At 35.7% G+C, this 27,943-nt stretch overlaps 2 long non-coding RNA genes across 6 annotated transcripts; one reads left to right on the top strand and one right to left on the bottom strand.

Moving 5' to 3' along the window:
* Positions 1-82: 82 nt before the first annotated feature.
* Positions 83-16,322, top strand: LOC116530985. The gene is made up of 2 exons (XR_004260207.1): positions 83-2,293; positions 16,069-16,322. It is a non-coding gene; the product is annotated as an uncharacterized LOC116530985 (long non-coding RNA).
* LOC116530956 lies at positions 6,077-27,942 on the bottom strand. Of its 5 annotated transcripts, none has more exons than XR_004260192.1 (4): positions 27,708-27,942; positions 25,482-25,689; positions 23,248-23,452; positions 19,389-20,460 (listed from the first exon to the last, which is right to left on the bottom strand). It is a non-coding gene; the product is annotated as an uncharacterized LOC116530956 (long non-coding RNA). The 5 variants fall into 5 exon arrangements; XR_004260187.1 differs by having other exon boundaries at positions 23,289-23,452; positions 27,708-27,941; XR_004260202.1 differs by lacking the exons at positions 19,389-20,460; positions 23,248-23,452 and adding an exon at positions 6,077-8,162 and having other exon boundaries at positions 27,708-27,939.
* Position 27,943: the final 1 nt, after the last annotated feature.

Below are 27,943 nucleotides of genomic sequence, written 5' to 3'. Positions count from 1 at the left end.
TCTGCTTTATTTATCTATTGCTTTGTAAGAATCCACCATCCTGAAACTTAGTGGATTGTCAATGTACTGTATTATTTTTGATAATCATTATGGCTAACTAGGTAGTTTTCTGCCAAGTCTCACCTGCACCCGCTTAGGCCAATGCATTCAGCTGGTGGATCAGCTGGGGACTGAGCTCAGTCAAGAAACCTGGTTGGCTGAACCTCTCTTTCCAAATGCAATTTCATCCTATTTTTCTTTATTGCATGATGGTCTCAGGACAGGGTTCTTGGAGGCCAAAGGCAGTGGCTGCGAGGCCTCATAAGTCCAAGGTTTTGGAATGCACATACTGCATTTGCCACATTCTAGTGGTCAGAAAAAGTCACATGGACAGCATATATTGAAGCAGGCAGGGGGATAAATTCAGTCTCTTGATGGAAGGTGTGGCTATGTCACTTGCAAAGGGGCACGGATGCAGAAAGGTGTGATTCATTGGGGACCTCATACAGTGATCTATCCCAGCTATGAACATGTCATTTAAGAAAAACAGAGAATAACGGAGGAGAGGTCTCCATGGAATGCCATGCTTTTGGAAATAAGTTTAATATGAAATTCTAAAGTCAATATGAGAAGTATATTTTCCAGCAGACACACTAATAATCCTGAGAGAATAAGGCCATATTCAGGAATTTAAAAGGGCACAACATTTTGCAGAAATAATGGAAGGTTGAAGGCTTAACTGCAGTCACAGAAGAGTACAGGGAGGCAGACAAAATGTTAGAGCCACTCAGCAGCCCAAAGCAGCAGTAGAGGAGCTTGGTGAAGGCTAAGGTATAGTTGTGGAATAGAACTAGAGACATCCTGTTTTCCTGTATTATTTCCAGACACTTCAGGGAAAAGAAGACCACATGGTTTCCTCTCAGCTGAGTAGTTCTTCAGAAAGAGGCATCATGAGCATTCTGTTGGTGCTGTTGCAAAAAATCTTCAAAGTTCAAACCTTTGGATTTTGTGGTCCAGAGTTCCAGTCTTTTGTGTTCTTGCCAATCCTTTAAATCCCCATTCAAATGCAAGGTTGAAATTATGTTTTCCTCTACTATAATTGCATGACCTTTTTTTTTTTTTTTGCCATGATAACATTATTTTAAAATAGTTTTTATTCTGTTTGACATATACACATAGGCAAAGACTACTTATTTCTTTGTAGCATCTTCTATCATAGCACCACATACATATCTGGTGCTCAGTAAAGGTTGTTGTTGTTTTTTTTTTCCAATTAATTAGTTCTAGGTTGCCTCTATTGTCTCAGTTTCATCAGCAAAATTGAGGTAGCTGTCCTGCATCTCACAGGATGCTAATAAGTATAAAATAAGATAAAAGCTCTAAGAGTGGAATGCAAAAGAGTGAAATGCAAAGTTCAACACAGAACATGTAACTTGAAGTTGTATGAAACTTTCCCTGTTATACAAAACATAACTAGGGTCCAAAAATGAGGATGGAGCCCCCATATACTAAATAAGCAGAACTGGCCCCTCACTAACCACAATTACCCAAATCCATATAAACAGGAGAATAGAAAAGAGGAAAATGGGAATTATTGGAGTCATGATTTTTGGCTTAGGAGGTACTGCTATGGCTTGCCCCTGCCCCTCCCCAAAAAGCCAAGTGAGACAGACTCTAAGGGAGTCACTGGCAGTCTGGGGGTATCTGCAAAAAAGGAAAATCAGCACCTCACTTTCTAGTTGTACATCAGATTAGGTCCTAGACTAGTCAGTCTTCTCAAAGTCTATGTGAACAGGAGAAAAACAACTTGAGAATGATGGCAGGGCACACAGAGAGGCCTGTGGTGCAGCTCAGCTATCAATTCTGCTTTGATGAGAGCATATAAGTTTCCGTTAGGCAAAGTGAGCACCACAAAAAATACCTGCACTTATGCCATCATGCTGACACCAACACAGAAAGCTAACTCGTTGGTGAAATAACCAGCGACAAGAGTCCATGGAATATATTAGTAAATGCAGGGCCTTGTAGGGTTAGATGAGGTGAAGCAGGACAGTGTGGTTTGGGAAGGCTTTGAAAGGACTTATATTTGTATCTCCTCTAGAAATCCAGTATTTCAGTGCCTGCCATTAAGAGAGCATTGTCAATGGACAGTCATTATTGGCCCAACAATTAGTGTAAAACACAGGAAAGAAGACTTCAGTAATGGTCCAATGAATCTTTTGGATTCCTCCTTGTGTCCGCTCACTGGAAAAGCTAGAATATACAAGAGGGAAGAAGAAGCTGAGAAGCAGAGGCAAACTATTTTGTCCCCAAGGTAGATAATGGGAAAGAAATAAAAAGAAGACCATATCCTCCTTCCCTATGTTAGGTCCCTTAAGCCACAATGCTAGAAGTTAGCCGCAAAGAGAAAATCTTCAATTTGCATAGGAAATTTGATTTTTAGACAAAGTGTTTCTGTTTCTGTTTTTGTTTTAGGCAGGGTCTCTGTCTCCCAGGTTGGAATGCAGTGGCATGATCTCAGCTCACTGCAACCTCCCCCACCCCATCCCTGGGTTCAAGTGATCCTCATACTTCAGGCTTCTAAATAGCTGGGACTACAGGCAGTGTACCACCACACCTGGATAATTATTTTTGTATTATTAGTAGATGGGGGTCTCATTATGTTGCCCAGGCTGGTCTGGAACTCCTAAGCGATCCACCTGCCTTAGGCTCCCAAATTGCTGGGATTACAGGTGTGAGCCACTTCGCCTGGCCAACAAAGTGGGTTTTTAATCTCTGAAATGGACTGGGAAATTACCGAATTTTCCCAAGATGTGATAATGTGGTAAGATATCTGCTACAGGAGACAAGGGGAATTTAAAATGGCCTTGTTAGTGGCAGTATTTCAAGAAAACTATAAACGTTTCTGATTTATTCTTCTATAAGTTCAGCTTATTTAATAACCTACAGAGAGAGAGAGAGAAAGAGAGATGACTATTACCATGAATTCATGTTCCCCTTGATTTAAACATTTTTAACTAATAAATATAAGTATTTGGTACTAAATCCTGGGGTTACAAGATGGGACAATATTGAGACAAACCATTCCTTCCTATAATGGAGTTAAATACAATTGTAAGAAGAAGTTGGGAAGATTACCAACATATACTGAAAATCTGACCACGTATCACCATTGTAACAAATTATTTTGGTCAAAAATACTTTTTGATGTTTCCAGACACCCTACACAGCTAGATTGGTATGTAAGCATTATCTTTATCTTTCTTTCTTTCTTCTTTCTCTTTTTTTCCTTCCTTCCTTCCTTCCTTTCTTCTATCTTTCTCTCTCTCTCTCTCTTTCTTTCTTCTATCTATCTCTCTCTCTCTCTCTCTCTCTTTCTTTCAGACGGAGTCTTGTTCTGTTACCAGGTTTGAGTGCTGGAGTGCAGTGGCACGATCTTGGCTCACTGCAACCTCCGCCTCCCGGGTTCAAGCGATTCTCTTGTCTCAGCCTCCTGAGTAGCTGAGACTATAGGTGCGTGCCACCACGCCCAGCTAATTTTCGTATTTTTAGTAGAGACGGGGTTTCACCATGTTGGCCAGGATGATCTCCATCTCTTGGCCTTGTGACTCACCTGCCTTGGCCTCCCAAAGTGCTGGGATTCCAGGCGTGTGCCACCGCACCCAGCCTAATTAAGCATTATCATTGCGGCCTTGAAGGATCAAGTTTCTCTGAAAAATATCTGGGTGTGTGTGTTCCTTAGGGTTAAAACAGTTTTTAAAAAGTAATCTTGTTCTTCATTAAACATTTATTTAACTTTTTGAACATTGCATTTTTCCTTCTAATAAAATTTGGCTTTGATGTATTATTCTTATAACTTAATTGCTTTGCTAGTGTTTCCAAATTAATGATCTCATCTAGACTAGTAATCCAAAAGGTTATTAGTTTAACTCAGTATATTCTCAGGATCTTTGGATAAATCTTAAGAAGACAGCCTAGGAAAAACAATATTAGTTGAGGTGGTGCAAAATAGGTTTAGTGACTCTTTGCTTTTTTTTTTTTTTTTTTGAGACGGAGTTTCGCTCTTGTTACCCAGGCTGGAGTGCAATGGCATGATCTCGGCTCACCGCAACCTCCACCTCCTGGGTTCAGGCAATTCTCCTGTCTCAGCCTCCTGAGTAGCTGGGATTACAGGCACGTGCCACCATGCCCAGCTAATGTTTTGTATTTTTAGTAGAGACGGGGTTTCACCATGTTGACCAGGATGGTCTCAATCTCTTGACCTCGTGATCCACCCGCCTTGGCCTCCCAAAGTGCTGAGATTACAGGCTTGAGCCACCATGCCCGGCCAACTCTTTGCTTTTTTAATAAACAGAGTAAACATACCTGAGACTGAATTGTGTGCCCCTCCCCTCACCATTCACATGTTAAAGCCTAATCTCCAATGTGACTATATTTAGAGATGGGACATTTAGGAGGTAATTAAGGTTAATGAGGTTATAAGAATGGGGCCCTAATCTGGTAGACAGAATGTTCTTATAAGAAGAGACACTAAAAGCTTGTTCACTCACTTACTGTCTCCACAAGCATGCATCATGGAAAGGCTACCAGCAAGTCGGGAAGAAAAGTCTCGCCCAAAACAAAAACCTGCTGGACATAGATCTTGGGCTACAGACTGTGAGAAAATTAACTTCTGTTCTTTAAACTATGCAGTCTGTGGTATTATGTTACTGCAGCTGAAGCTGACCAATAATCAACACTATCTGCAAAGAATAAGATAATTTTAAAAAACCCATTTAGCCCTTGGACACACACACTTCACAGAGAAATGTATTTGAGAACCATAGAATCATTTGATACATGTAAAAGTATTTTAGGATGAGAAACTTCCCTTTCCTATGGTTTCAGAAACCAATTGGGTAAGAAAAATAACTGTTATCTATTTGGAAATTGGTATTTCCAGCACTTCCTCCAGTGAGATACAGAATCACATTCTTATTTTATGTTTTTGATTCCATCTTGTCTGACTGTATGGCATTTAAGTCAATCATCCCAATTTATTTAACCAGTCTGCTATTTTTCAGTGTTTCAGAATTTTCATAATATTTCACTATTCATTTGGCAAATGTTTACTGAGCACCTACCCAGCATTATTTTAAGAGATACAAAATTCCTGACATTGTAACACAGGAAGATGAGCAAAATTCAATTTAACATGGTTGTATATCAGATGGAAATAAATATCATGGAAGGAAATAGGAAAGGTGAGTGGAGGGAGCACATTGCTTTTTACGTGGAGGGAATAGGATCAGCTTCACTGACACTGAAGCAGAAATGCAGATGGTGAACAGCAAAGCCCTGAAGAGGAAGCATGTTTGGTTCTTGTAGGAACAGCAGCAAAGACTGTGTAGCCTAAGGAAAGGGAGCAAGGAGAGAAGGGGTAGAAAGTAAGAGATTAGACCAGAGAAGTTTGGCATGGACTTTGATGGGGACGATGACATGGAGCCAGTTGGGTTTTTCCTCTGAGATGAGAAAATTATAGAGCTCCTAAAGGCTTTTGAAGAGTGACCTTATTTGACATAGGTGTTAAAAGGATTATGGTAACTACTATGTGAAAATTGGATTATAGGTAACAAAGGAGTGGAGGAAGAGAGAGGGATCAGATTCTGGACATATTGTGAAGCTAGATCTAACATGATTTGCTCATAAGTTGCTGTAGAATATGATAGACAGAATCAAGGAGGACTTCAATCTTTGAATAGGTTTCTGATTATTTATTCCTGATAATTTTTTTGAATTGGAAGCCTAGATCAAAGAGTATGCACATTTAAAAGTCTTTCAGGTACATATTTTCACATTGTCCTCTGAAACTTGAAAAAAACATTTTTACCTATTTTTTTTTTTGAGACGGTGTCTGAGACTATTTCTCAGCAGCATAGGAAAATAACATGGTATTATCATTGTTTTTAGTATTGACTGTTTAACAGGGAAATATGTTTTTGTGTCTTAGTTTTAATCCTTAATGATTCTGAATATTTAACATTTTTATTGGTCAATGGTATTGACCATTTTTTTTCCACTAGGAAGTTCATCATTTTATCATTTAATATTTTTAATTATAATTCTTTTTAAAATTTTACTTATTTATAAAATCCATTATCTTTTTCTCCTGGAAACTCAGAAAAACTAAATTTCTCAGCCATTCTTGCACTTAGAGGCAGTCATATGTCCAAATTTTGGCTAGTTGAAGGTCAGTGGAAGTGATGTAGACTACTTGTAGATCATGTAGGCTATGAAAACCTCCTTTGTATGATCCTCCATACTCTTTTCTACTCAAAGCTGGGTGGAAAGAAAAAACCCTAAAGGAGCCCATGGGAGTCACATGTTGAAAATGGCACAAGAAGGAAGGATCTGCCACTGAGATTTCAGGGTTTATCAATTATAGCAGCAGGTGCGTTTCCTAACTATTAAAGAAATATATTGAAACAATTATAAGAATTTCTTTATCTTCATAAATTAAATATATGGACCTTTTGCTGTATGGAGAAATTTAAAATGTTCTTCTTTGACTGGACACTGATCTACGATTCCTGGTACTGAGAGACTGACCCACTCCTCTAGCTTCCTTCTTTGAGCTAACAATTCCAAAAACAGAATGTAATGGAGTCAAATAGGTCAAATCATTCTCGCTCTCACTCTCATGATCTCGCTCACACAAAATGATTGCAATACTTTCCTAAGCCAAGCCAACAAACTGACAACATTGTAAATTTGTCATAGAAAGACTCTTTGTTTCCTATTTTCCAGAAAATACTCTGGATATTCTCCCTGTTGCAACAGGCTGCATAAAGTGCCTAATACCTGCAGTCTCAGACAATTTTGAAAGTTATAAACTGTAATAAATAAGGCAAATAGTACTTCCTAATTTATAGTTTCTCTTTCAGTTTTTTTCTGTGTTTAAAACATTCTTACTATCTACATTCTGTCTCTGTATATAATATTTCTTTATATTCTCTGTCATTTACAGCCCATGAAATCTCAAACTGTCTTCTTTTGCTGATAGAAATCCTGTCCTCATTCTTTCTTGCTTCATGTTAAGCCCAGAATACATGATACTCTTAAATTAAATGGCATCTAGATGTGTGCCATTTTACTCATTGTTCTTTCACCTTTAGTGAAAGAGTGGGTGGAGTGTTGTGTCTCACTTGGTTCCTCTCACACTTAGTGAACATTCATGCTGAAGGCTGCTCTCCCTTTTTGGTCATCTGACACTTGATATGCCTCATGTCACTCAGTCTTTCTGAGGGACACTGTCTTGATTGCCTGGACAGCTTATCACCAGCCTCACTTGTCACATTCTCACTGATCTTACCAATCACCCTAGCCACATTAGTCAACATTGACTAGCCAGACTAGCTAAAGTGATCCCACTCAGTTGTCTCTAACACTGACCTACATAATGGGAGGGAATTTTAATTTACCAATTATATATATATATATATATAATACCATTAGGAAGATGTAGTAGTTCCCTATTGCTACTATAACAAATTACCACAAACTTAGTGGTGTAAAACAATGCAAATTTGTCTTATAGTTCTGAAGGTCAGAAGTCCAAAATGGTTAACCTTGGTCACTGGGTTAAAATCAGGCTGTCAGCAATGCTGCATTCCTTTGTGGGAGATCTAGGACGGAATCCATTTTCTTACTTTTTTCTGGCATCAAGAGACCACTAGCATTCCTTACCTCCTGGACGACTCCCTCCTCCATCTTCAAAGCCATTTTGACTCTCCTGTTTTCTCATTTCACTTATAAGGCCCCTTGTGATTATTTATACAGAAAATCCAAGAAAACTTTTCATCTCAATATCTTTAACTTAATCACATCTGCAAACTCCCTTTTGCTACATACTATGATTTGAATGTGTCCCTCAAAGTTCATATGCTGAAACTTATGTGATGGTATTTCAGAGGTGATTCAGTCATGAGGGCAAAGTCCTCATGAAGATAAGGGCCCTTATAAAAGGGTTAGAGGGAGTGGGTTTATCCCTTTTTTGTTCTTCTGTTCCATCTGCCACATGAGGGCACACCATCCATTCCCTTCAGAGGACGCTGCAACAGGATGCCATCTTGCAAGAAGAGAATGGCCCTCATTGGTTACCGATTTGGTTGGCACCTTGATCTTGGAGTTTACAGCATCCAAAACTGTAAGAAGTAAATTTGTTTGTAAATAACGCAGTCACAGGTATTTTGTTATAGCAGCACAAATGAATTAAGACACTATGAAAGGTAGCATATTCACAGGTTCCAGGATTTAGTATGTGGACAACTTTGGTAGACCTTTATTCTACTTACCACAGAAGGATTTCTCCATAACACAACGGCAAGCCCCTTCCATGATTTTTCTGTGACTCTTAAATTTAGTCTAGTCATGAACCATTCTGTGCATACATTTTCTCAGATAAAAATCTCAACTATTCTTAATTTTTTTCTTAATTAACATGAGTTGGTTAATATAAAGCTTTAAAAAATCCAGAAGAAAGTAAAATATAGGGCAGGCATGAGGGCTCATGCCTGTAATTCCAGCACTTTGGGAGGCTAAGGTGGGAGGACCACTTGAAGCCAGAGGTTAAGACCAGCCCACACAATATAGAAGACGCTTCTTTACAAAAAACTTAAAATTAAGCCGAGCGAAATGACTCATGCCAGCAATCTCAGCACTTTGGGAGGCCGGGGTGGGCGGATCACTTGAGGTCAGGAGTTTGAGACCAGCCTGGCAAACATGGTGACACCCTGTCGCTACCAAAAAAATACAAAAATTAGCCAGGTGTGGTGGCAGGCACCTGTAATCCCAGCTACTTTGGAAGCTGAGTGAACCCAGGAGGCAGAAGTTGCAGTGAATCAAGATTGTGCCACTGCACTCTAGTCTGGGTGACAGAGCGAGACTCTCTCAAAAAAAAAAATAAATAAATAAATAAAATAGCTGGGTGTAGTGGCACACACCTGTGGTCTCAGCCTCTTGGGGGGCTGAGGTGGGAGGACTCACTTGAGCCCAGGAATTTGAGTTTATATTGAGCTATGATCATGCCACTGCACTGCTGGCTGGTGACGGAGCAAGAGCAAGAGCCTGTATCAAAATAATGATAATGAAAGTAAAATATATAAAAACAAAAGTGAGAACTTTATTTCACAAAAAAATATCCCCTAGATAGAAATACAAATAACTTCAACTCAGTAATGATGAGCAATAACTTTTAGTTGGGCTGAGACAAGAAAGTTGTACTTATATGTGGCTTACTTTTTGTTTCTTATAATTGAAAATATCCCTTAAAGAGAATACTACAAATTTCCATTTAAAAACATTGATTGAAATACAATATCTAAGCTCTAAACAAATATTTCTACCATTTTGTTTTCTCCTATTTCTAATTAACCAGATAATGTGAAACATAAATCAATACTGAATCAGTCAGAAAAATAATATAAAATTTTAAAATATTGGAAGTTCTTTTATTATAATAATATTAGGGAGTTTCAAATTCAACCACTAGTTGTTGTTTGTTTTTTCTAGCAGCTATTCTTGTGCTGTTTTGATTGTTACCAATAAATACTGTGGAAGAACAGAGCTCAGGCCCTTTGCACCCTCCTTTATGCACTGGCCCTCTCGTCCCACTATATGCATTTTTAATCTGTCTTTTTGTCATTCCTTTGTTGCCACTGAACTTGGAGTACCCAAGGGTGCTATGTGGGGACTGGTTCCCTATAGTTAACTTCTCAAGATTAGAAGTCATGCTTTATTCATCTTCACATTCCCACACCTAAGATAGTGCTTTGAGCAATCAATAAGTGATTTTGATGACTGAATCAAAGAGTTAGAGTCTTTTGAAAAGCTCTAAAAAGATGTCAATTAGTTTACTGCTGTACTTTTCAAAACAAATATAATGCATGTTGCTTGTGTATTCTTTTTATTACCATAAATTGAATAATTCTGCATACATTTTCCTGCATCTTGTTTTTACCTGATAATCTACTTTGGAGATATTTTCATATCAACATATAAATATTAATTACATTCTTTTTAGATTTATACTTATTCCGTTGTATGACTACACGTATTATGTCTTAAGGCTTGATTGTTCAGTCCCATCACAAGCACCAGGGAAAGGATGAGAGCTAGTGTGAAAGCTGGACTCAGAGAAGAGCTGACCTTCCATAGAGAAATATGAACCTATTGGATGACAAAAGTAAAATGTAAGGGATATAGGGGATGAGGTTAAAAGATTAATAAGAAAGTGAGGGAGAAGAATATAATAAGATAATGATACCAGGGAAACAAAGACATGACTAGAAAGGCAGAGGAAGGGAGAACCAGAAATAAAATATCATATATATGTGCATACAATTTATAAGGTAAAGGATGCTTTGTATATAAATTCTCACTTCAGAGTAAACCTTTGCAATAAATAAGTAGGACAGATAATACTATTGAGCCATAAGATATCCCACCCTACATTTCTTATCTCATTAAACATCTCTACAGGTTTATATCTAATTATATCACAATTGAGACTATTTTGCTAAAGGTATCCTAGGAAATAATAATTGGTTTGAAAGGGAAAGGTGGGGTATCAAAACTAAGCAAGAATAAAGAGAATGTATTTAAGTATAGGGCAGGCTGTAACAGGGGTTGGTTAGCACTGTCCAAATGGTCAGGAAAAACTGTAGTGTGTTCTGGATCAAATCCATACCCAAGGGCACCTAATCTAGCTGTGGAGGTACATTGGCAAGGTTATCTAGGAAGAACTGAAATTCAAATCAGAAGAGCACTGATCTAGCTGATGAGGAATTAGAAGCCAACAATTAGAGGCCCATTTCTAACCCCTGTGGATAAAGGGTTGGCATGGGCTCTGCAGATTGTTGGGTATTAGTGAAGTAGGTTTAAATTCGAGGAAGAGCAGCAGTGTTATCAGCAGAAATCAGAGCTGGGGGTGGGTGTGGCAGACACCCAGGCATAAGTAAACTGGGAAAATATAGAGGAAAGCTTGGCTTAGAGGACACAGGTTGATAAGCTCAGAATTCCTAAGCAGAGGTCAGATGATATCCTGACCATGGACCTGGTGGATACATTTTCTTTTTGTTTTTAAAAAATTCTGTTTCTGTCTTAATTATTTTTTACACACATTTACAGTTTTGCCCTGGGCAGATGGGAGAGATGCAAAGCTGAGCCATTTGGGGAAGCCAAGGATAGTCATATCTCATTTATATCTCAATTGAAAAAGTTTCTGACAATACATTGGGTTATCTTTGATAATAACACAGCTAACACATTCTAATGAAGGTGTACTACATTTTGTGAATCATCCCAGTTTATCCTCAAAGCAATCCTTGAAACAGACACTACTGCTATATACATTTTACTGAGATAGACGCTGAAACACTCATTATATTACTAGCCGTAAGTACTGGAATTGGAATCCCAACCCAAAATATCTGGTCCCACATCCTTTCTTCTAAAATATTACTGCCTGTCATATAGAGATTGCTTATGTTGAAAAGTATGAAACCATACACAGATGCTGATAGCTATGACAATCCTTTAATCTAATTATTTTTAGTCATTGTCTGCAACAACCTATCTTGTTCAATTCTATTAGGATGCTGTGCTCTGGAATATGAAAATTAGGCTGTTCACTTTTATTATTTTCTCAGCTCTACACTAATTCTCCTTCTCCTCACCCTCCCACCAAGGATATTTGTAGCTGGTCATTTATCTTAGCTGCCTCCCATCTCTTTGTTCTATTCTCTCAAAGACTTTTACCTGTTATTTGAATCATTTATTCCAGTCTCTCCATACGGGCCATTAACATAGTAAGATTCTTATCTTCGCTGAAGACACAACTTTAAAAAATAACTCATAATTAAATTGGAGTAGATCTAATACAATTAATATTTTTTCTTCTCTATGGTTAATTATAGATATGTTGTATTTTGGTAGTAAAGAATTTTACTTTTGGTTTTAAAATTTGAAAAGGAAATAGTCACTGTTCTAATAATTTTCTGCACTACTATAATAGTTGTCAAGGGTAAACTTTAAAATTTTAGTTATTGCTGCCTTAAAATAACCTTTTAGCTTGATAGTAATATTTCACATTTTCCTTTATTAAGGTCTCTGATCAAATAATTGTAAATTTTCTGATGCAGTTTTTCTAGGCAAAACTATCTTTTAAAAAATTTTTAGGAATATAGAATTTCTGTCAGAAACTGGTCTTTGGGAAACTACCTTGATCAGCCCACTAATTGTGGGTGAGGCTTTCTGGGACTGATATTAGAAGGTGGGGAAACAGAAGTCAGAAAACTATTCTTTGTGAGTAAAAGAAAAACATATTTTTTTCCCTCTGACAAAGAGATAAGACTGAGAAAGAAAGAAACAAGAGTTGAAGAAACAGCAATCAAAAAGAAAGAAAAAAAGGAGCTAGAAAGGCCAGTAATTTTGTGTGAACCAGCAGTAACAAGATAGAAAATAGAATAGAAAAACATCCCTTTCATTATCCACAAAGCAAAAAGTACACAAAAATTAACATAACAAAACAATATACTAGCTAAGATTCTTCTTAACAAAATATTTGAACTATAAAATAGCATTTTAAAAAGCCCGAACAACTGCATAGATGAGGAAATATGTTTAAGGATGTCAAGAAGGTTGGAAGAAGTTGGGGTTCTGATGAGGGTATGGCCATAAAGAGACAGTAAAAGGGAGTTTCTTTAAGGTGATGAAACAGTTCTGTGCCCTGATTTTGGGGTGGTTACACAAATCTATACATGCAGTAAAATTTATAGAGCACACAAAAAGAATGCTTGTAAAACTGATGACATCCAAATAGTCTATAGCTAATGATATTGTATCAGGGGCAATTTCGTGTGCGTGTGTGCGTGTGTGTGTGTTTTAGTTTTCAATTCAGGGGGTACATGTCCAGGTTTGTTAGATGCATATACTGTGTAATGCTGAGGTTTGGGCTTCTTTCTAGTGAACCCATCACTCAAATAGTGAACATAGTACTTAATAGGCAGTTGTGTTTTTTTTTTAATCCCTTGCCCACTTCTTCCCCTTTTTGGAATCCCCCAGGTCAATTGTTTCTATCTTTATGTCTAAGTGTGCTTATTATTTAGATCACATTTGTAAGTGAGAACATGGGTATTTGATTTTCTGTTTCTATGTTAATTCACTAAGGATAATGGCCTTCAGCTGCATCTATGTTGTTGCATAGGACATAATTTTATTCATTTTTATGGCAGCATAGCTAGTTGAAGGTTATAAAGAAACTGTATTTTTTTGACAACTTCTAAGTGAACCTAAAATAAATCAAAATATAAAGTTTTCTAAAAATGCCACATGCTAAATGACTCATGCATCAATGAAGAAATCAAAAGAGAAATTGGAAAGTACTTTGAATTGAAAGAAAATGAAAACATATCAAATTTGTGGAACACTCTAAAGCAATCCTCAAAGAAAAAATTATCCCATGAAACTGTCTATATTAGAAAGAAAAATTTCAAGTCAGCAGCCTCAGTTTCCACTTTAAAAAACTAGAAATGAAAGAGCAAATAAATCCTTAAGTTAGCAAAGGAAAGGAAATAATAAATCTAAGAGAACTGATGCATTCAGAGGGAGCATGGCTTTGACACCTTAACTTCAGACTTTAACCTTCAGAATTACAAAATAATTTCTATTGTTTTAAGCCACCCAGATTTTGATACTTTGTTACTGCAGGCTAAGAAAACTTATATAGCTGGTAAGGATCAAGCTGCTGCTGTTTCTGTTATATTATTTATAATAAGTGGATTTATTAACAGTGATCACATTTGGGGACTAGAGTTAAATTCACATATGTATTTTATTTAAAAATAATGTAATTTTAAGAATAAATATTTAAGTAAATTGTATCTGGTACAATCATTTCATGTAGTATTTTAAGGATAACTTAAATAATAAAAAATTAAAGTAACTTCTGTATAAGGATAAAACTGTGTCTGAAGAATAAGTAAATAAGAGCAGTACTAACCAGTCAAATGAGTATAACTAAAACTTTAACACTGTTAAAAATGATATAATCTTTTCACTGTTTATTTTCTATTTGATAATTTATAACTTGTGCTGAAAAAGCAAATTAAATATTGTAATTTTTAGCTTGTGTTTAGAAAATAAATTTTTCTTTAAAAAAAACTAAGAAAGTAAAGGTGGAAATCTTTGATATGTTTTTGTTTTCTATTTCCCAGTGCTTTCCATTCTTAATTCTACTTACCATGTTACTAAAAACAGGCACCACTAATTACCTAATTTCACTATAATCAAAATGCTAGAAAGAAATAAAATACCTTAATGGCACGTCTTAACGATTCCAAACCTTGATAGTGTAAACCAAAATGCATTTGAGACAGGTCTCAATCAATTTAGAATTCTATTTTGTCGCGGTTAAGTATGTGCCAGGAGAAAGAAACACAAATCCACAGGAACAATCTATGGTTCCCAGATTTTTAGAAAGATGATTTTGAGGGCTTCAGTACTTAAAGGGGGAAAGCAGGGTAGAGGGGAAAGAGAGTGGGTATGGTCACATTACTGACTCCACATATTGCAAGAGAAAAGGAGCAGGTTGGGGGATAGTCAATTATGTATTCTTCTCACTGTCAATAAATTGGCACATTACATAATGTGAACGTAGAGTATATAACTATGGAGATACCTGATCTTTTATCTGTAGCTATTAGCTTAGGAACAAAAGCAAAGCAGTTTCTTGCATGATTCAACATTCACCTTAATTTTTTCCTGTTGGCATAGTGAACTGTGGTCCTGAGATTTTATTTTTCCACAATAGGAGAATCATGATGACAATTTTTTAAAAAATTTTCTCTTACTATGATAAATGTGTGCTTTAAGTTAAAATCTGTTTTTTTTAACACAAGGAATCAAAGGTGTTACATCAATTTCTATATAAACAATAACAGTCTTACCAAGAAAATTATATTAGCCAGCATATTGTCCTTACCACTGTAACTGGTTGGAGCAGAAAGTAAGTAATTTTACCACAACAAATGATGGCTTTGATTTTCAACAGCAATTCCTATGTATTTCTTATTTGCTCTTGCTCCTCCTTGTGTAGTAAATTCTGTGTTATGATTCATTCTACCTCATCACTTATAGATTTCCAAATTCTCAGGTTCCTCCATAATCATATTTCCTTTTTCCCTTTTGTTCTATATTTATTTTCTAGTAGATACTAACTGCTTTAGCAGCCGCAAAACAATGAAGTGTCTATAATTGCAATCCCTGGTGCACTAGCAGGGAACTTTTTAAATTGGAATGGACTGTAGGGAAAACCCTACATATGTAAAGGTGACACTAAATTTATTTTCTAAAGAAAGCAAGTGAACAAACAAATCCAACTAATAGCATTTTCATTTGGCCCAAAGTACACCCAACACAGAATAGGTTATCAGGGTTGTTTATTTTTTAAAATTTATTGTCCATCATCAAACTTTTAAAAGTGATCAGTTAATATTCCTGCCTCTGTCCTAGAAAAGATGGAATGACAGGTGGGACGAGAAACCTACCACCCCAGTATATAATTTTTCTTACCCTTTGTGAAGTTCTTCATTTAAATAAATTCCTGAAATTTTACGAGATTAAAATACATCAGTAACAATCAATTCTTTTTAATAGAAATAGTCTAGAAAAGCTTAAGGTGTATTATTAGCTATGGTCATTCATTCTGTCTTGAAGAATTTTAATAAATGACTTTATTCAGCCCCAGACTGGGATATTCAGAACCATCTTTCCCTTCTTTCCTCTCTTCCTTCCTTCTTTTCCTCTTGTTCTTTCTTTAATTCTTGCCGCCTTTTTTGAGGGATTGGAGTAGAAAGATAGGCATATACGCTTGTGAGGTCTGGAATCTACTTCATATAAGGACAAGGAGAAACTGAGTAAAAAGAGAGTAATATACATGCTTTATTTGCCTGCAACTTGCGGGAAAGAGCATCAGAAGGCAGGACAGGGACTTGGAAGGGGAAGTGAGAGTACACTGAAGATAAACCCACCTCTTCTGTGTTTTTCTTCTAGGGTGGATACTGATGTACTGACAAGCAACTATCATCTTTAGCAGACTCTGAGATGATTATCTGCTTTTATTTGTCACTGATTTTACTTTCCACAGGGTATCAAGATGAGGAAACTACCTATTATCTGCTTCAAATCATGCATCACACTGAATCTTTTGGTGGCAAAGGTAGCATGGAGGTGGCACATAGCATCTGTGGTACAGGTAGGAGATTGCTAATCCTTGTTCAAGATGATGTCAATAAGCAAATAGCCAAGCATATGCTTTTCTCTTGGAGGTGCCTACTCCATGTACTCGGAAAGGTTGATTCTTCACAATTCATTAAGATCTCTGCTTACATGTTACATTCTCAAGTGGATCATCCCTGAAGATTCCCACCCCCATTCCATATACCTCATTATTCTGTTACAGTGCTCTATTGCTTTCCTACATAGTACTTAATATAATGTGAGCTTGTCTACTTTTTTGTTTACTTACATATTGACTAATACATTTATTTACTTGTTTGTTACAAGCAAATAATGTCGTTATAAGAGGAATATACCTTTTTAGCTCTCCAACATTTGCCAGTGTTTATCACAGTACCTGGATTATAGCAGTTCCTCACTAAGTATCAGTGGAAAGAAGGAATAATTTAAAATCTAAATTAAAAAAATCTAAACATGAGGCTGTAATTCTTATTGTAACTCTCAGAGATCCTAATTACTTGGTTGACATTTTGATGAAGCAGAAAGAGACGCAACATGTATTTCTGCCTCCAGATTAAGTAAATATCTTAATCTGTAAGATTAAGATATTTACTTAATATCTTCTTAAGAAGGAAAACAATTATTGTATTTATTACACTTAGTGTGCATATTTGATCTCTTAATATTAAAATAGTTCCCATCTCTTATATTTATAATACTCCTCATGTTTATCTATTGCATATCTCTTATATTTGTAAAATGCAATATCTATTACATTTATTACACTTAGTATGCATATTTGATGTCTTTTAATATTAAATAGTTCCTGCTATCTCTTATATTTGTAATACTCCTCATGTTTATTGCATATCTCTTATATTTGTAAGATAGATAAACATGAGGAGTATTAGGTCTCTTGTTTTATAACAGGTAAAGGATAGAGGATAGAGTTTCTGCTATCTCTTATATTTGTAAAACTCTTCGTGTTTATCTATACTTGAAATACCATAAAGTGCTTATGGTATTTCAGGAAATATGTAGCACAAGAGATCCAGTGAGATGCAAGACAAACCTACCTCCTTCCTAAAACTGAAAAGATATTAGTAAACAGTGGCTTGGAGTTTATTCATAATGGCATCTTAAGTTGTATTTTTTAATACACATTTTTTTGCATTCTTAGATACAAAGAATATTATTCACTTCCATAAAGAATTATGCTTTCTCCTATTTTTCTTGAAACCTGTGTCTTTTTGGCTTGTGTTTTCTTACCTTTGGTAGAAACATGGATATAAAAACAGTTCACTTTTAACTTCACTATAAAAAATAACAACTGTGCAAATGCAGCCACTGATATTTGGCTTCAGTGATAAGGAGACAACAGAGAACAGCAGGACGTGGGAACCTGCAGAAAACATGCCCCAAATAAAGGGCCTCTCTACCTCTGCTACTCTGTAATTACAATGTTTGTCAGAGTTCATGTTTTCAAGAGAAGCTAAAAGTTTAAATTTCTTTTAACATAAAATTATCTAATTTTTAAAATGTTTGGGGGCTAAGAAAAAACCAATAAAACATATGTGGCAACACTGTAGTGACAGGTCAACCAATATGATATTAGACCAGATTTAGCCCTCAAGATGGCTGATTTCCTCCATTCTATGGTGTACTTTTCATTTTCAGCAGAGAGAAACTGACCACTAACACTTGGGAATATTTAAGGGGAATAATGACTGTCATAATGACTGTCTTGCCAGTTTCTTTCATAGACCATAACAGGTACTTAAAAAATATTAGTTGAGTGGACTCACTGAATGCATAAGTCATTCACATGTCATTTTTATGGTTCAAGAATTAGAACAATTTAGTGTATGTGAAGAGATAAAATTGAACAATAAAAATCATTTACATATTTTGTAACCATAACAGTTAGCAACTTCAGGCACTTTCTCTGTGCTAGGTACCATGCAAACACTTTATCAGGATCACTCTACCGATTCCTTATAATGATCCTGTGTAGTAAGACTATAGCTATCCTTTAACTTGTCTAGAGCTGGTAAGCTGCAGAAATAGCTTACCAGCCTTATATTTCTTTTTCTTAACAAGAAAAAGAAATATAAGGCTGGGCGTGGAGGCTCATCATGCCTGTAATCCTAGCACTTTGGGAGGCCAAGGTGGGCAGATTACCTTAAGTTGGGAGTTCAAGACCAGCCTGGCCAACATGGTGAAACCCCGTCTCTACTAAAAATACCAAAAATTAAACGGGTGCAGTGGCGTGTGCCTGTAATCCTAACTACTCGGGAGGCTGAGGCAGGAGAATCCCTTGAACCTGGGAGGCAAAGGTTGTGGTGAGCTGAGATCACATCACTATACTTCAGCCTGAGCTACAGAGAGAGACTTGTCTCGTCTAAAAAAAAAAAAAAAAAAAAAAAAAAATATATATATATATATATATGTATATATAGAAACTAATTCTGACACCAAGGCCCGTCTCTTGTTATTACTTTATGTAAATTTGTATTGAGGAATAACAAGCCCACAATAAAGACCTAAGAAACAGGTAGTGTTTTGTTTTGAAAGATGACAGTAGTTTTCAAGTAGGTAACATAAAAGGACAGAAAATGGAAAATGAGAAATTTTGAAAATCCTGGGATCTATGGAGAAATTTTAGGTTCAGAAGAAACACAAGGACCCAGAATAAGAAGAAGGACCTGCCCTAAGGAAAACTAATGAAAAGCTGAGTTCTCAGAATCAGGAAAACTGCTGTGTAGGATAGTTATTTTCAATCCTGGCTGCATATTAGCGTCATTTGGGGAAGCTTTTTAAAAAAACATCTATGTGCTTGGTCCCCACAGGAGACATTTTTGAGAAGAGAGAGACCAAGATATCAGTATTAGAAATAAATCAATACAAAACTCTTCAGATGATTCCCAAGTGCAGTCAGATTAAAATTTCTGCTTTAGATTACCCAGTAACATTTACACTGAATTCCTAAGGGCTCTATAAAGTTGCCTCAAATTCTCCAAAGAGTGGGCAGGACTCCATTCCAGTCACTCCCTTCAATCTCATTAGTTATTTTATCTGTTTCATATACCAAACTTCTGCATAAGATTTCATTTGAAAAAATACTTGTGCATTAAAAATAATTCAAACAGGTTTTTAATTTTCCCATTTATCTCGGTTTACAATAGGTTAATTGACATAAAGGGGCAAATACAGAGACTTCCATAAAACATGTTGACTTCAAGAACACATTACAGTAGCTTTGTACAGAGACCAGAAAGATACTTAGGTTGATGGCACTGGAAACTAGAATGCTGCTTCAGTGCCACTCATGTTCCCCATAAATTCCCTAATCAGTAGTGGCCCTGAAATAACTGAAAAGAGAATATGAAAAATGTACTATTTATCTTTCCAATTTTTGAAACTTCTTTCAACTCTGTAAAGTTCCACTGGATGCGGAGTACCAATTTGTCATTAAGTTTCACACATAGCATTCTTTCCTGATGCCACATAAGTTTTTAGAGAAAAGTAAAAGAAAAATATATCATGAAGGAAGAAGACAAATAACTTAGCAAAATAATTTGAAAATGGGAAAATAGAAAACAAAACAGAGATTTTAAAATATTGCAACTGAAAATATTTGAAGAAAGTGTAATACAACATAAATTAAAAGACAGACTAGAAATTTGAAAGGCCAAAAGAGAAAGTTCTATAAAATAGTTCCTTTCATTTACTGATATCCTATTAGTGCAGAGGTTGACAATGGGTAAAACGTCATCACAGAGACAAGATTTATCTTCTAATTACCATTAGCTGGTTTGATGTTATAGTTGAAAAATATAATTGTATAATCTTAAGGCTGGAAGTGACTTTTAGTGTTCTTTTATCTGCCTTTATTATTACTAAGTAGTCATCTAGTTCATGCTTAATTAAAATGTTTATTAAATGACTTCTATGGGCTAAACACAGTACTAAGTAATGAGGACCCAAAGGCAAACAAGACAGATCTAGTTATTTTATGTTTCATTATATTCAAGTTCATGAAACAGAAGTCAAGTAAAAGTATTAAAAGGGGAATAAATAGGGTGCTTCCAATAGAGAATGAATGGTTAAGAATTGTGAATAATTCTAGACAGGGTGGTCAAGGGTTGATGGTGGATAAATATTTCCAGTGGTGAGAAAGCTGTATTTCCAAAAGCATTCCATTCCCTGGGGAAAAGAAAGTATGGAAGTTCAAGGCACTGAAGTCCAGAAGGGCTAAAATAGATTATATCAGATGTGGTGAGCGATGAGATTGGGCCTTGAGACCCATACTAAGGAGTATACATTTTATTGAGAACCTACTTAAGTTGAAACTCCTGAGTTGGCCTGAATTTTATAAAGTTCTTATTGTGTTATAAAGAATGAACTGGAGAGAAGCATGTTTCCATAATACAGGTGATTCAGGCTTGGATCTAGAGTGGTGCTAGTGGAACTAAAGGTAAGTGGATTGATTTGAGACATATTTAAAAATTAAGACTTAATTATTTGTTGATATTAAAGGGTAACAGAAAAAAAGTAATCAAGAATGACATCAAAGTTTCCAACATGAGTAAGTAAAAGGACAGTAGTGCCACTTATTGGCTGATTGGTTGTAGTTTATCATGTTAATTATTATTTTTTTTTCTGGGTTCAATAAAACTCAAGCTGTCTTTTGCCAAGCATGATTTTCTCTCATTCTAAAAATCATTTGTGTTTTGAGAGAAATTTAACCCACGTGTTTTTTATTTAAATAATCAAAATGGTGTTTTTTACAAGTTAGTTGATGTCAAAGAAGCTTTCTGAGCCTTTTAAAGAGAATTTTAGTCTACAAACAAGAAACAATGATTTGCCAAGTGTAAATCCATTTCTTTTTTCTTTTTTTTTTTAAGATAGAAAAAAAAAAGAAAGAAAAAAAGAATGAAGAAGAGGAAGGAAGAGGAAGATGGAGAGAGAACGGAAGTGTTGATTTATTGCTCAGGCTAGAATGCAGTCTAAAAATGGGTATTGAAAGCCTCTTTTATACCAATAATTGTGCTTAATAATGGAGACAGGAAAAAAATGAGGGAAGAAAATAACAAACAAGCAGCCAACCAATATTTCATTTAAACCTGTAAGTAGGTGTGATATGATGCTATAAGAGTGTGTATTTTGTGTATTTAAAGTGGATAGTTCTATAAATGTTTATTAAGTTTACTTGTTCTGGGTCTGAGTTCGAGTCCTGGATATCCTTGTTAATTTTCTGTCTCGCTGATCTGTTTAAAATTGATGTTGAAGTCTCCCACTATTGTTGTGTGGGAGTCTAAGTCTCTTTATAAGTCTTATGTATTTGGGTGTTCCTGTATTGGGTGCGTATGTATTTAGGATCGTTAGCTTTTCTTGTTGCGTTGATCCTTTTACTGTTATGTAATGTCCTTTGCCTCTTTTGATCTTTGTTGCTTTAAAGTCTATTTTATCAGAGGCAAGAATTGCAACTCCTGCTTTTTATTTATTTATTTTTGCTTTCCATTTGGTTGGTAAATCTCCATCCCTTTGAGTCTTTGTGTATCCTTGCATATGACATGTGTCTGGTTGCAGCATACCAATGGGTTTTGGCTGTGTCTTTTGATTGGGGGATTTAGTCAATTTAAATTTAGGATTAATAATATATGTGAATTTAATACTGCCATTTCATGTTGTTTATTTATTTTTTTGAAAAAAAAAAAGAAAGAAAGAAAAAAAAGAATAATTAAAAAAAAAAAAGAATGAAGGAGAGGAAGAAAGAGGAAGAGGAAGAGAGAGAGAGAACTGAAGTGTTGCTTTATTGCCCTGGCTAGAATGCAGTTTAAAAATGGGTATGCCAATAATTGTGCTTAAGAATGGAGACATGAAAAAAATGAGGGAAGAAAATAACAAACAAGCAGCCAACCAATATTTCATTTAAACCTGTAAGTAGGTGTGATGTGGTACTGATGAGTGTATATTTTGTGTATTTAAAGTGGATAGTTCTATAAATGTTTATTAAGTTTACTTGTTCCGGATCTGAGTTCAAGTCCTGGATATCCTTGTTAATTTTCTGTCTCATCGATCTATCTAATATTGATGTTGAAGTCTCCCACTATTATTGTGTGGGAGTCTAAGTCTCTTTATAAGTCTTATGTATCTGGGTGTTCCTGTATTGGGTGTGTATATATTTAGGATCGTTAGCTTTTCTTGTTGCATTGATCCTTTTATTATGTTAATTATATCTCAGTAAAACTGTCTTTAGAAAGCAAAAAGAAGATTCTGTCAGACAGTAATAAGGGCCATGATAGTGACAGAGCAGACAAAGTGATTGACAGTGCCTTGCAATAGGTGATATGTGGTGGATACCATTATGTAGGTTATTGTTACATGGGCATCTTTGATGAAGTGAAACATAAATTTTGATCTTAATAACAAAAAAGTCAGTTTTATAAAATTTCAGGAATGTTTTTCCCAAGTCAAGGAAGCACCTAGTGAAAACTTTTGGTGATAGGAGGGAACCTGATTTTTGTAAACACACAAAAAAAATCAATATGGCTAAAGCTCTAGCCTTGGAGTAAATGGTATCAGAGATAAATGTAGAACATATGGGGCTATCTGGGTGTGGAGTGGTGCCATCTACTTAAATTTCAAAAAGAATCCTGGAAACACATAAATTTTATTTTAAAAGAACAAAAGACTAAAGAAACCCAAAACCCAGAGAACAAATTTAGAGATGATGATATCAGTTTGGGCACATTACTTATAGTACCTGTGGAGAAATCCAAGGGGAGCCACCCAGGAGGCTGTTTTATCTATATGATCCAGTGTGATGGTTAATTTTATGTGTCAGTTTGATTGGGATACTCAGATAGCTGGTAAAACAGTGTTTCTGGAAGAATCGGTAGGCTGAGTAAAAAAGATCTGCTCTCACCAAGGTGAGCAGACATGATACAATCATAAACAACAAAGCAAGGGAAGCTCTCTTTACTTAACCTGGGACATCCATCTTCTCCAGCCCACAGACGTTGGAGCACCTGGTTTTCAGGCCTTTGGGCTGAATTGCATGATCAGTTTTCCTGGTTCTCCAGCTGGCAGACAGCATATCATATTTCTTGGCCTCCATAATAAATCTCCTCTTACATATCTATTTATATTTCTTTAGTTCCGTTTATCTGGAGAATCTAAATACACCCTAGAACTTGAGAGAAGGGTCCAGTCAGCACATAGATGTATTAATTGAAGACATGGGATGAAGTTGGCAGAAAGTATGCAGAGTGAAAATGAACCTGGGCCAGAGCCCTAAGGGACTTAGCAAATTTCAGGAAGAGATAGAAAAGTCAATAAGGAGCATCCAGAGCCAAAGAAGACTAACAAGGGAGAGGGTGTATCATAGAAGCCAAGGGAGGAGACAGGAAACACCCAATTTAACAAGGCCATCTCAGATAGCATTGACTGCTATGTAGAGAAATCAAGCAGGTTAACCAGGAAACTAAGACAGCTGGGTGGGAAGAGCACATTGTTTTTTCTTTTAATGAAGGAATGAGGGCAGGCTTCACTGTTTGAATAGAAATGTGGACAGAAGGGAGAGTCAATCGGGCAAATATTGCAGTAGATAGTGTCAAATATTGCTGAGAAGCAAGGTAAGGGCTAAAAAGTGAGAGCTATTTTGTGTGATGGGAAAATATGCAGCAGTTAAAAATGTTTTTGAAAAATAATTGACTTGGAGAAATGTCTATAATTGCAAGTGAATGAAGCAGAAATTAATATATTCTAAATTTGAATAGTAATTTAATTGACCAGAAGGACATACAGTTTTTAGGGTCTCTCTACATTGTGGGATCATAGGTGAAATGGTCTGGCTCTTTGTCCCCACCCAAATCTCATCTTGAATTGTAATCCAAATTGTAATCCCCATGTGTTGTGGGAAGAACCTCATGGGAGGTGATCAGACCATGGAGGCAGGTCCCCCATGCTGTTCTCATGATAGTGAGTTCTCCTGAGATCTGATGGTTTTATAAGGGGCTTTTCCCCTCTTCACTCTGCACTTTCTCTCTTCTGCCACCTAATGAAGGACATGTTTGCTTCCCCTTCTGCCATAATTGTGTAAGTTTCCTGAGGCCTTCCCAGCCATGCAGAGCTGTGAGTCAAATAAACCTCTTTTCCTTAGAAATTACCTACTCTTGGGTATTTCTTTATAGCAGCATGAAAACAGATAACATATATCATCATCTATATACTTTTCAAAATTTCTGCATAAATGTTTATAAAAGTAAAATAGCTTTTTCTTTTAATGTAATTTATGTTTAAAAAAACATAAAGAAGTAATATCCAAAAAGCTGCCACCCAGATATAAATACTATTAATGTTTTGGCAACTTCCAAATATTTTTTCTACACATCTCTGGATAGCATTTATTGAGCATTCACAATGTATAATGCACTGTGCTGAGAAGGCTTGTAGATGTGTAAGATTTTATGATCTAATACTATGCTGCTATTGACCTGAGATACTGCATTTCTAACAAGTTCCCAGGCAAGGCTGATGCTGTTTTTCTGAAGGCCATACTTTTCAATAAAAATGTTGTACATGAAAAGATTGTTATATGGAGGTCTGCGAAGGGAAAAACAATGCAGGGAGGGGAGAGAAAAAAGGAAACTTAAGCTTTTCTCTCCTTGAGAATCAATTGTTGTCAGATGCTTAGAATCTGTTATGTTACATTAAAACTCAATTGGGAGAGATCTGTCACCAAGTAGTTAATTGTGGCCTAATAACATACTGGGGATGAATCCACTATGAAGGCAAACTACTTCCTCATTTGAAAGGTAGCAAAATTGAAAAACTTTAGTTACTGAGTTTTTCCTATGTGCATATTCATTCTTCACCTAATGTTTTAATTCCTCTTTTTTGCCTTTTCTACATACATCCCATAGCATGTAAAGTATAATTATCTTCATGGTTGTAATTCCTAAATCATCAGTATTTGTTATAATTTCCTCTTGGACCCAAAGTTTATTTAAGAACATTAAAAAAATTCCAAGTATGTGATTCTTCAGTTTTAAAAATTATTTTCTAGGCTTTTTTTTTTTTTTTGTAATGTCATGAGTACTCTCTAGAAATTTATTAAAATTTTCTCTATATCTTAATATAAAATCATTTAGAAATGCTTCAGGATAATTTGAAAAGAATGCAAAAACAAGGTGGAAAAGTAATATATATTACACACACACATTTTAACTACTTATATTTTATCTCTTAACTTTCCATTTACTTGATTTATCAAAGGCTGTAAATATGCTGGGTTGGTGGCTCACATTTGTAATCTCAGCACTTTGGGAGGCTGAGGCAGGAGGATCATTTGAGCCTAGGAGTTGGAGGCTTCAGTGAACTATGATGTTACCACTGCATTCCAGCCTACAGAGCAAAACCCTCTTGTCTCTAAAAAAAGAAATCATAAATATTGAAGTCATAGTCCAACATAATTTTTGCTATATTCTTTAACAATACATACAGAAGGATTACAAAATAAATTTTAGGTACATAAAATGCACTAATTTAAAGGTACATGTTTTTAAATACATGTATGTCAATGTACATAAGTAAAACTATCACCCACATCAAGATATGAAACCCGTATTTTACATATTGTCATAGTAATTACCATATAGTTTGTTAAATGTTACATCCTGTATGTTTTACATAAAATGTCTTATGTTTAGATTTTGTTTAACAAAATGTTGCAATTTCTGACTTATAGTTTCCATTACCTTAAACTCTTTGATCCTTTGTTTTATACAAATGTATCTTAGGTTAGAGATTGACTTTGGACCCAATTTCAATTGTAATAGAGCTATTTAACCAGTTTATAAGTCATCTGTATTCTGTCATCTACTTTGTGCTAATTTTAATGTCTTTTTGCTATTTATTTTTTTTATTTTTTTACCACCTCCTTTCCAACCCAAAACGTTGTAATGTATCTATTCTATTTCAATGTCAAATTTACATAGATGAACTACTATACGATGCAGTAATTACTGTTTTTCCCCATGCAACATGTACATAAAATGAGGATTTATGCCCCCCTCCCAAACCAGTGATTTGGAAGTTTCTTTACAATATCAGTAGTAACATTATGGACAAACTTGCTATTTTTTTTTTTTTCCTGCTATACTTAAAAGTAAGGGAAATGAAACTGTACTGTTTTCGAATTTTGTCAGATTTGAAATTTAGAATGCTGTTACTTGTCCAATCTACAGTGACAAAGCCCTTTTACTTAGATTTAGCTTAAGAACATGCATATTTTTATCTACGATACTATATGCTAAAAATAAAACAGTATTTATCTGTCCAATATATTGAACGTGTGGCATGCCTTTCCACAGTTTAATTTTTTTTGTATTTAATTTTAATGCCCTATACATAACAATTCTTAGTTTTAATGCATACCATTAATTCTTGCGTACCATTAATTCTTTCATACAATTGCCACTCTATTCTTATTTTAATTCAGGTTCTCTGTTAGCTGCAGTAAATCATTCAGCAAAATTTTCAGGGAAGGTTCTTGGTTGTTATACTTTCCTAACCTCTGTATATCTAAGAATGTCTTCCAGTTTCCTTTGTAAATAAATGATAACTTGCAGGGTATATAATTCTTGGCTCAAAATTATTTTCCCTTAAAACTCTGTAGATATTGTTACATTGTCTTCTGGCATTTAGAATTGCAAGAGAAAAATCTGAGGTCAGCCTGACTTTTGCCCCTTTGTAGGTAACCTGCTTTCTCTGTCCAGATGCTTGTAAATTTTTCTCTTTATCTTTAAGAAATGTCATCAGGATATGTCTAGGTGTTGCTTTCTTTTTTATAAAAATTTAAAGGTACCCTGTGAGCGTTTTCCATTTGTAGATCTAGTTCGTTCTTCAATTCTGGAAAATTTTTTTCAATTAGATCCTTAATAATTGTTTCAGCTCTACATGCTCTGTCCCCAGTTTCAGGTATTTTCTTATTATGCGTAGATTGTATCTCCTTGACCAGCCCTCTAGATCTTTTTCTCCTCTTAATTTCTGTTCCTCTTTTCTCCGTATTCGGTGACAATCTGTCTTGTTTTACACTTACTTCAGTAATTCGATTTTGTGGCCAATTCAGCCTGCGCTTTTTAACTCTCTCAACTTCCTGGTATTTTCCAAGCGTTTTGACAGTACCCTCTTTATCATCGCGCATAGGTTTTTAAGCCTCTGCATCTATGAGTCTCAATCCTTCCTATATCTTCTATTTCCAAATCTACATCCGTTTCAACCGGAGGCATTTTTTCGATTACTCAGCGCTGTTCCTTTCTTCTGAGGGGCAGTATTACGACTTTGGAAACAAACAGAATTTAATTCTACACGGCCCAAAACAGCCCAAAGATTCCCATTGATAATTATCGACGGATTTATTAAAACGCTTTATTTTTCTTTCTCACCTTTTCAGTTACTTTTCTTAGAAACTGGGACCAAAGTCAAAGATTAAAGGAGGTGTTCTGAAGCATGGCATAAAATAGACGTTGAAAACGATTCCTGTTACGTCATCTCTAACGCGCCTCACTGTCACGGCTAAGAGCCTGGCGCGTAGCTTTATGGCAGAAGGGGCTCTAGCGCTCTAGTTAAATCGGAGGCTGCAAACGCCGCTTTACCGCTCGCAGTCTGGTTCCGCCCCTGC

This window comes from Sapajus apella, unplaced genomic scaffold, assembly GCF_009761245.1.
Source record: "Sapajus apella isolate SASKATOON/1434 unplaced genomic scaffold, GSC_monkey_1.0 scaffold3, whole genome shotgun sequence".
Lineage (NCBI taxonomy): Eukaryota > Metazoa > Chordata > Mammalia > Primates > Cebidae > Sapajus > Sapajus apella.
The sequence above is the reverse complement of the archived record's forward strand: the minus strand, read 5'-3'. Positions and strand labels throughout refer to the sequence as shown.